Source organism: Phycodurus eques, chromosome 9 (assembly GCF_024500275.1).
Source record: "Phycodurus eques isolate BA_2022a chromosome 9, UOR_Pequ_1.1, whole genome shotgun sequence".
NCBI lineage: Eukaryota > Metazoa > Chordata > Actinopteri > Syngnathiformes > Syngnathidae > Phycodurus > Phycodurus eques.
This window is the reverse complement of record NC_084533.1, coordinates 25061181-25069174: the sequence shown is the minus strand read 5'-3', so window position 1 is coordinate 25069174 and position 7994 is coordinate 25061181.

Genomic DNA, 7994 nt, shown 5'->3' with positions numbered 1-7994 from the left:
TAGATTTTGTTTGTGCGTGTGTGTGTTTTTTAAAAAAAGTGAAAACGTGACCAAAAAAAAAAAAAACACACCCGTAAGTAAAGCCACCTTGTTTGCTTTTTTAAAGCGTGGAAACGTGAGCAGATCGATCAAATGGGAAAATGTTGATTATTTTACCATATTGAGCCGAATGTTGACATCATTAATATTGATCATAATATATTATTATTGTTGTTGTATATGTATTCGTTGTCCATAAGACAGTTTCACAGGCGTGAGCAGGCGATGAACAGTCAAATGTTGATTGTTTTACAAAATTCCGCTGAATGTTGGCCTCATTAATGTTGATAATACGACTAAATTATTATTATTATTGTTTATATATATTTAAGAAAACTATATTCAAAAGGCTTTAAATAATAAATATTGTTATTGAAAATACTTTTATTATTTTGTTATTATCATGTATGATGTTTTTTTTTTTTTTTTTTTTTTTTTTTTGTCATTGTTACCATTATTATTATTATTTTTTGTAGGATTTATCTGTACTCAAGAAAAACGGACTGCATTTTAAAACCACGTCAAGAAAAAAAATCATTTCATTGAACGTATCATTTCATGTACCATGTGCTTTTTTCTATTAAAAAATATTTTTTTAAATTACATTAAAAAATAGTGTCCATACTATCCAGCCCTATAATAATAATATTTTTGTTTATTTATTTGTATTATTTATTTATTAAAAACACTCAATACCTTGTGTATTACACTTTATTTTACAATTATTATGTTTGTATTTTATTCGAAAATACTGTACCATTTTGAAACAAAAGCGGACTTATTTTTAATTGCCATTAAAACTCCTGCGTTTGCTGAGAGAACAAACATAATTACCCCACGCTTTTTGGTTTATGTGGACATTTGGCCTAACATGATCATAATAATAATAATAATAATAATATCATCATTTTTAAATAATAACAAAACAAAACATGTCTCCCACATTTTTTAAAATATGCGTTTTTGCCCACTTGACTGTTGTTTCTCCATCATGAGCTGCCTGCGCGGGGAAAAAAGAAAAAAAGAAGAGAAAGGAACGAAAACAGAGAAATTAAAGTAAAACGGATTAAAGCCGTTTGAGAGAAAAGAAGTCAAGAAGCGTGTTTATTCTTTCTAGGCGCTTTCTGGCTCCATTGGAGTCAAAAACAAACAAAATAACAACAACAAAAAAATATTATTTTATTGTTATTATTATCAACACTCTTTGTTATCTTAAATTAAAGTATTTTTGAAGGTATAGAGATCTCCTTTTAATTTAAATTTTTTTAAACATGAAAGCAATCTCATTGAGATACACACTTAAAAATTATTTTCGGGACATTTCCCCGACTGGTTTTACTTATAAACAGGCCTAACTTCATATAAATACTTACTTTTCTCTGTAAAAGTGATTGCATTTGTGGATTTAGGTCAAAAATAATTTAAAAAAATAAAAGATTTTAATGATAAAATACTCGCAGGCCACTTCATTAGGCACACCCCCAGACAATGGTATTTTTTTATTGGCACAGTTTTTAACTTTAATGACAGCAGTTTCCTCACCTAAAAAAAACGTTTCCAACCGGTTCTTTTAATTACTTGACATTTTAAACAATCCAAAGCAGTTAGAAATTCCTGATTTTACTTTAGTTACACATTTTTATAATGCAAGAATAGTCAAAAACGCAAATTTTGACCTGGCGCACTGTTTTGATTATTGTGCACTGAGACTTGTTTGTAATAGTTGGAGACGTAAATACGGTGGTCAAAACATTAGAAACTGCTAATTTAATTACTAAATTCCCTGCAACCCCCCCCCCCCAAACAAATAAGAATGTAAAATATAGATTATATTTCAGGCAATGTGATCATTTTTAAGAAAAAAATTATATATATATATATATATATATATATATGTGTGTTTGTATGTAAATAAAAACGAAACATTATTTAATTTTTTTTAGCACTTTTTTTGTTTCGAGCTGCACTGATTACATCCCAACATCCGTTGTAGATTAATTATTAAAAAATATATATTTTTTGAAAATGAAGATGCCTGTTTTTGTTTGGAATGTGATATTATAAATGATCATTGTTGAAAAATGTCAACACGCGTGGGGGTTTAATCCTGGACATTCCCCCCGCCCCCCCCCCCCCCAGAAAAAAATAAAACAATAGCAATAAAATATTTTTAGTCCACAAAAAGTCAGTATATACTGTATATGCTTTTTATTGGACAAAAGTCACAAAAGTGGAGAAACATGTTTTTCATTGGACTGTGTGAAAAAGTAGGATAAACATGTTAAACATGAAATGTTTAAAGTAAAAAAAAATATATATATATATAAAATAAAAAAACACTGGATCCCAAAAATAACAACATAAAAATATTATTTTTAATTGTTTCAGAAAGGTAAGCACATTTGGAGATACATGCATTTTGTTGGACAGCAATATAATGTAGGGTAAAGAGGGGAAATAGTCACAAACAGTAACAAAAATTATGGGTTTTTTTCTTAAGGTTTCAGAAAAATGCACACACAAAAAGAAGTGGAGGTACGTGCTTTTATAGTAATTGGACAGCGATATTATGGAGTAAAATTGTTCAAAATATTTTTTAAAAGTGTGGGGGGGGGGGGGGGGAAGTAAACCTCGATTTAAAAAAACAAACAAACAAAAAACAACCTAAAAACAATTTTTAGTGTTTTCAGGGGAAAAAAAGTGGAGCTACAGTATACTGTACATGTTTTATTTCTTTTACTGCACAACAATGCAACAATCAAAAATAATGTGGAGAAATAAAATACTACACCCAAACATAGTTTTCTTTGTGATTCAAGATTTTTTAAAATTAAAAACAATATTTTATTCATTTATTTAGGTTTACAAAAAATGCCAATACTACACCATATCGCTGTGCAATAATAAAAACCATGTAACATTGTTACAGAAAAAAAAAAAAAAAGTTTGTGTTCAGGAATTGTTGAGGGTACATGGTTTTATTAAATCATTGCCAAAAATGAGCTTCTGGTAAAAATGTCATCTTTATCCAAAATGCAATGAACAAAAGGTTGGAATTTTTGTCTGCATAGGTTGCATTAGAAATTAAAATAAAATGATAACGTAAAAGAATATCGTCCCAAAAAATAAAAACAATTGGAGATTCACGTTTTTCTTTGGACAGTGACAGAAAGCAACTAAAATCATATTCATAAATAGCTTAATTTAAAACCTGAAATTGATATTATTGACACCTCGAATAAGACGTCATTCATAATTTGCATGATTTGTATGGAAATATCCGGGTCCCATCTGTGGAGCAAAACAAAAGACCTCGCCGGGCCTCAGACAAAATCATGCAAACATATTTGCGCGGCAGTAAAGCGGTCAAAAGTGCTGCAAAGTCAAGCGGCTTTTATTGCATCGTCCAACACAATCAAAAGGCAAATTAATCAAGCACACACACACACACACACACGCACGCGCGTGCACACATTGTTTGCGTGTAATGGATGTGCTGTGAAATGTGACGTTATTATGTGCCGTCCTACCCGGAGAAACAAATTGAACATTTATTGCATATATATTAAAAATTATACCCAGTGCTTGATGTCTCTGTTATTGAGGCGCACTGAGAGGTGAGGTCCCGGCGGATGCATTTCGCTTGTTGGTGGATGTTTGGAGGAAAATGCCTGCACGGCTAAATTGATTCAGAAACAAATTCATAACTTGGGGGGGGGGGGGTCCGGGGGTGGGTTGAACTGCACGATCCCATTTTTTTGCCTGTGGCAAAAGGCTGGGCGAAACTTTTAAGTTTATTTGTCAAGAGCTTTGTTTTTGGTTGTCGTTCTTCTCAATAGATTTCTTTTCGCGGCTGATGTGCACTTCTTACACGATCATCCTGGCTGCAAACAGAAAGGAGTCAGTGGCGGGCCGGGGCATTTGGCACCTGGGCCTTCCGTACCTGGGCCTTCAGTGGGGACTTGTACAACTTAATTCACTTTAGGGCTGGGTGATATGGGCTGAAAATAAAATCGCAAATTTAGGTTTTCATCCAAAAATACGATTTAAGAGGCAAGCAGCAGAATTTTGAACCGATAGTAGACGTTTGAGGGAGGACTGGCTGACTCCAAAGTGAAGTGCACTACAATAATCCATCTGAAATAGGGCTGTCACTATCGATTGTTTTTACAGTCGATCCTCCTTTTGATTATTGGTCGAATAATCGAATAATAATCGTCCCCACCCCACGATTATCTTTTTGTTCTTTTACCACTACCATGCATTTTATTCTCATTTACGAGGGATGGACTTTGAGCCTTAAACTGCACATGTTGGTACTACAGAGTTCATGGTATAAATTTGGTGTACAGAATTTGAGAACGCAAAATGCTAAATGGTTAGCAATCGCGATTAGCATCAGCGCACTCGGGATGACCGTTTTAGATTAAAAAACGCTAAGTACCGTTCAGCTCACTCATACATTATATATATACTTATGTGTACATTACACATCCAACAATGTCTTAAAAGCCACTTAAAGACGCTCGTCTGTCGCTTTTGGCAAAGTTTATCAGTGGCCCTACACTGTGTCCATCTGCAATCTGGGTTTTTTTGTTTGTGTGTGTTTTTTTTTTTTGGGGGTGCCGGCATAGCTTCGTGGCAGAAATTTTGCGAAGTCGACTTTAGAGTTATTCGATTTTTAATTATTTTTTTTCCTCCCCAGCCTGAATCTGAGATGCAACGTGCAAATGTTAGAATTTTGGTTGTAAATGTTGGCAAGTGCTTTTGACAGTGTTTAGGCCAGCAGGAAAAAAATGGCATACTCACATGCTTTTTAAAGGGGAAAAATAATCTATTAAAATCAGATTTGGGGTTTTCAAAAATAACAAAATAAATAAAACGATCAGAGATTCAATTTGAAGGCCATATATTGCCCAGCCCTACTGCAGCCTATTTTTCATTCCATGCATGCGTTTGATAGGTTGCGTTTGGTTTTGGGTGGCTTGGCAAACATAACCATTAAGAGCTCACAATGCTTTTATTGTGCACTCCATGTCGAAATGGCGGCCCGGGCCCCGACCGCCGCGTCCACGACAAACTGCGGCGAGAGAAGGCCCTGCTCTTTGTGAGGCCGCCACCAGATGAATGGCCCGTGTCACCCGCGTGATTAGTTTGCGCTATTAAATTGTCAAAAAGAAAGATTTTTTTCCTCCAAAGAATTATGGAATTCAGACTTGTGTGTGACTGATGACGAGGGGTAGGGGGGGGCGGCGGGCGGCCGGGTTGAAGGTCACGCAGAGTTCTCAGCGCCTCGTGTGGACACTCCCAGGACATTGCATTAGGTACACCATCAAAATCCCCAAAATGCTGCCTTTAAAAGACAAAGCTCATTTTTGAGGTACAGTGAACCCACGCATACATACGCAGTTTGGCATTCGGAGATGTTTTGACATTATAATAATAACAGTATTGCTTTAGCGCCACCTGTTGGCATCTTGTGAATTGAGTTGAGGAGCTTCATTTCAACAAAAGTAGTCCTTTCCCGCCATCTCATGGCATCTATAGGCAATTGAACCCTTTTTATGGGGGCATCAATTAGTCGTGGATTTTCAAGTATTCATTTTGCAACCTCACAGTCAAGAGGTTCCAGGTTTGAATCCCGGCTCCTCCCTGTGCTTGCGAGGGATTTCCTCCCAATGGTCAATGGAAGACTCTAAATTGTCCGTAGATGTGAACGTGAGTGGCTATTTAAGCCGCAGCATTGTTGCTTAGCGGGTAGCAAAAGATCCGAGTTCGAATCCCCATCGGATGCCGCGGCATTTGATCGCATTGCAATGCAAAACATGCACGTTAGGTTCGTTGAAAACTCCAAATTGTCCATAGGTGTGAATGTGATTTTTGTCAATACGTGCTCTGCGAGTATGTATACGTGTACATCACCTCTCGTCCATTAGTCCCATCCACCATAATTTTGCAGGGTATCTGTGCGTAAGAGGCTATAAAGTTGATTTTTTGGCAGGGTCATTGTGCGAAAGGACATACATATATATATATATATATATATATATATATATATATATATATTTAAAGTTTTGCAGGATGTCCGCATGAAAGAGGCTTTACTTTACCATTTTTTAGGATCTGTGTGTGAACGAGCCACGAGTTTAGTTTGGTGGGGTCTCTGTTTGAAACTCTATAGCTTATAGTTTTGATGGATCTCTGTGCAAAAGTGGCTACATTTGATAACTTTGAAGGGTTTCTTGTAATCTTTCAGGATCTCGGCTTGACAGAGGCTGATTTGATAATTTTGCAGGGTCTCTTTGTGGGTCTCAATATTTGGTAACTTTTCAAGACCTCTGTGTGAAAGAAGCTACCGAGGTAAAAACAAGACAAATTTAAAGCACGGATGTCAAACTCATGAGCTCACGGGCCACATTCACCTGCATTTTATTTGTGGCCTAATAATCTATAAATAACAACAACTCCAACGTGTTCCTATTTTTTGGGTGCAAATAATTACAATTACGTTTGGAAAATATTCACACTTATTGATTATTATCTTGTTGCAAAGCTTGTTTCAGATCCTACGAGCAGGCTGAAATTTCTTACCAAAACTGAGTGCAAGTTCAACAATATTCAATTTGTGTTTTCATTCACACACGTCCAAGCAATTTACAGATCACAGTCAGTTTGGAGTTTTCGATTCCGGCCCGCTCGCCGCACGTTCGACACCCCTGATGAAGCAACGCGGTGCGAATAAAGGCATTGAAAAAAAAGAATCATTTGGTCAACGGTACAATTCGGAGGCGTGCGTGTCACGCCCGCCCCGCCCACTCCATCTTGGGAACCCTTTTCCTTTCTTCCCCTTTCAGCCTTTTCTCCACGCCCCAATGTTTTGTGTAAAATGTTAACAAGTCTGTGCGGTGCATTTAATGGCCCACAACAAACGTGTGTTGACTCCAACACTCGCCTCCATTGTGGCCATTGTGCGCCTGCCCCCGCCCAGGAGATTTATCTATTTTTGATATCGAATTCCTTCTGTCATCAAGACTGCTCTCCTGTTGACTTTTCTTGACCCCCTTTTACCCGGTCGCTTCAACGTTCCCATATTTAACGCGGGACCTTAAACGCCCCACCTCGCCCACCGCTACAAAGCAGTCAATGCTCTGGGCGTCCTTTTGTTGACATGTGCTGTTTGCTCTGTTCTTGAACTTCAGTGTCCCCGAACGCTACTTTGAACCCTGTGCAGCGTCCCTGAACGCATCGCTACTTTCTTCTGTCTTGCCGTGCTTGGCTGGATTCTGTGTAAAATGCACTCCTATACAAAGGTGGGTAGAGTAACCAAAATATTGTACTCAAGTAAGTAGTATTGTTACTTGATAATAATGCGACTCAAGTAAAAGTAAAAAGGACTCCCCCCAAAAAATTACTTGAATAACAATAAGAAAAAGTACACAGTGAAAAAATTACTTAAATACTGAGTAAATGGTGAGTAACATCTGATTTTTGTTTAATCAGAGCATGAACATCAATATAATAAAAATAAAATAAAATGCAAATGTGGAAATTCTTATATTGCCGTGTGTGTGCATGAGATTAGCACGTACCCAAAGAGATGCATGTCTTACAGTTGTGATGAAAAAAAAAAAAGGCTAATGCGGGCTAATATGCACAGCCAAAAGAACAACAAGTTTTCTCAAGTTAGAAGTGGGCTGAAATATCCATGTTTGGGCAGACATTGCCAGATAAATACTACAAATACATGAAAGCTGTTGGCCCCCCGTCTAAATGTAAAAACGAGTCACTCGCCGTTGCCTTCAATGGTAACAACGACCAACATGGCCGCCACGTAGGCACGTCGATTAGCCGGGCTGGCTTATCTAGTGTTAATACCTATGCCCAGGAAGTCCAAGAGATGATGTGTGTAGTCATGTGACTTCATTATGTCATTTGATTGGCGGACTAGACATACT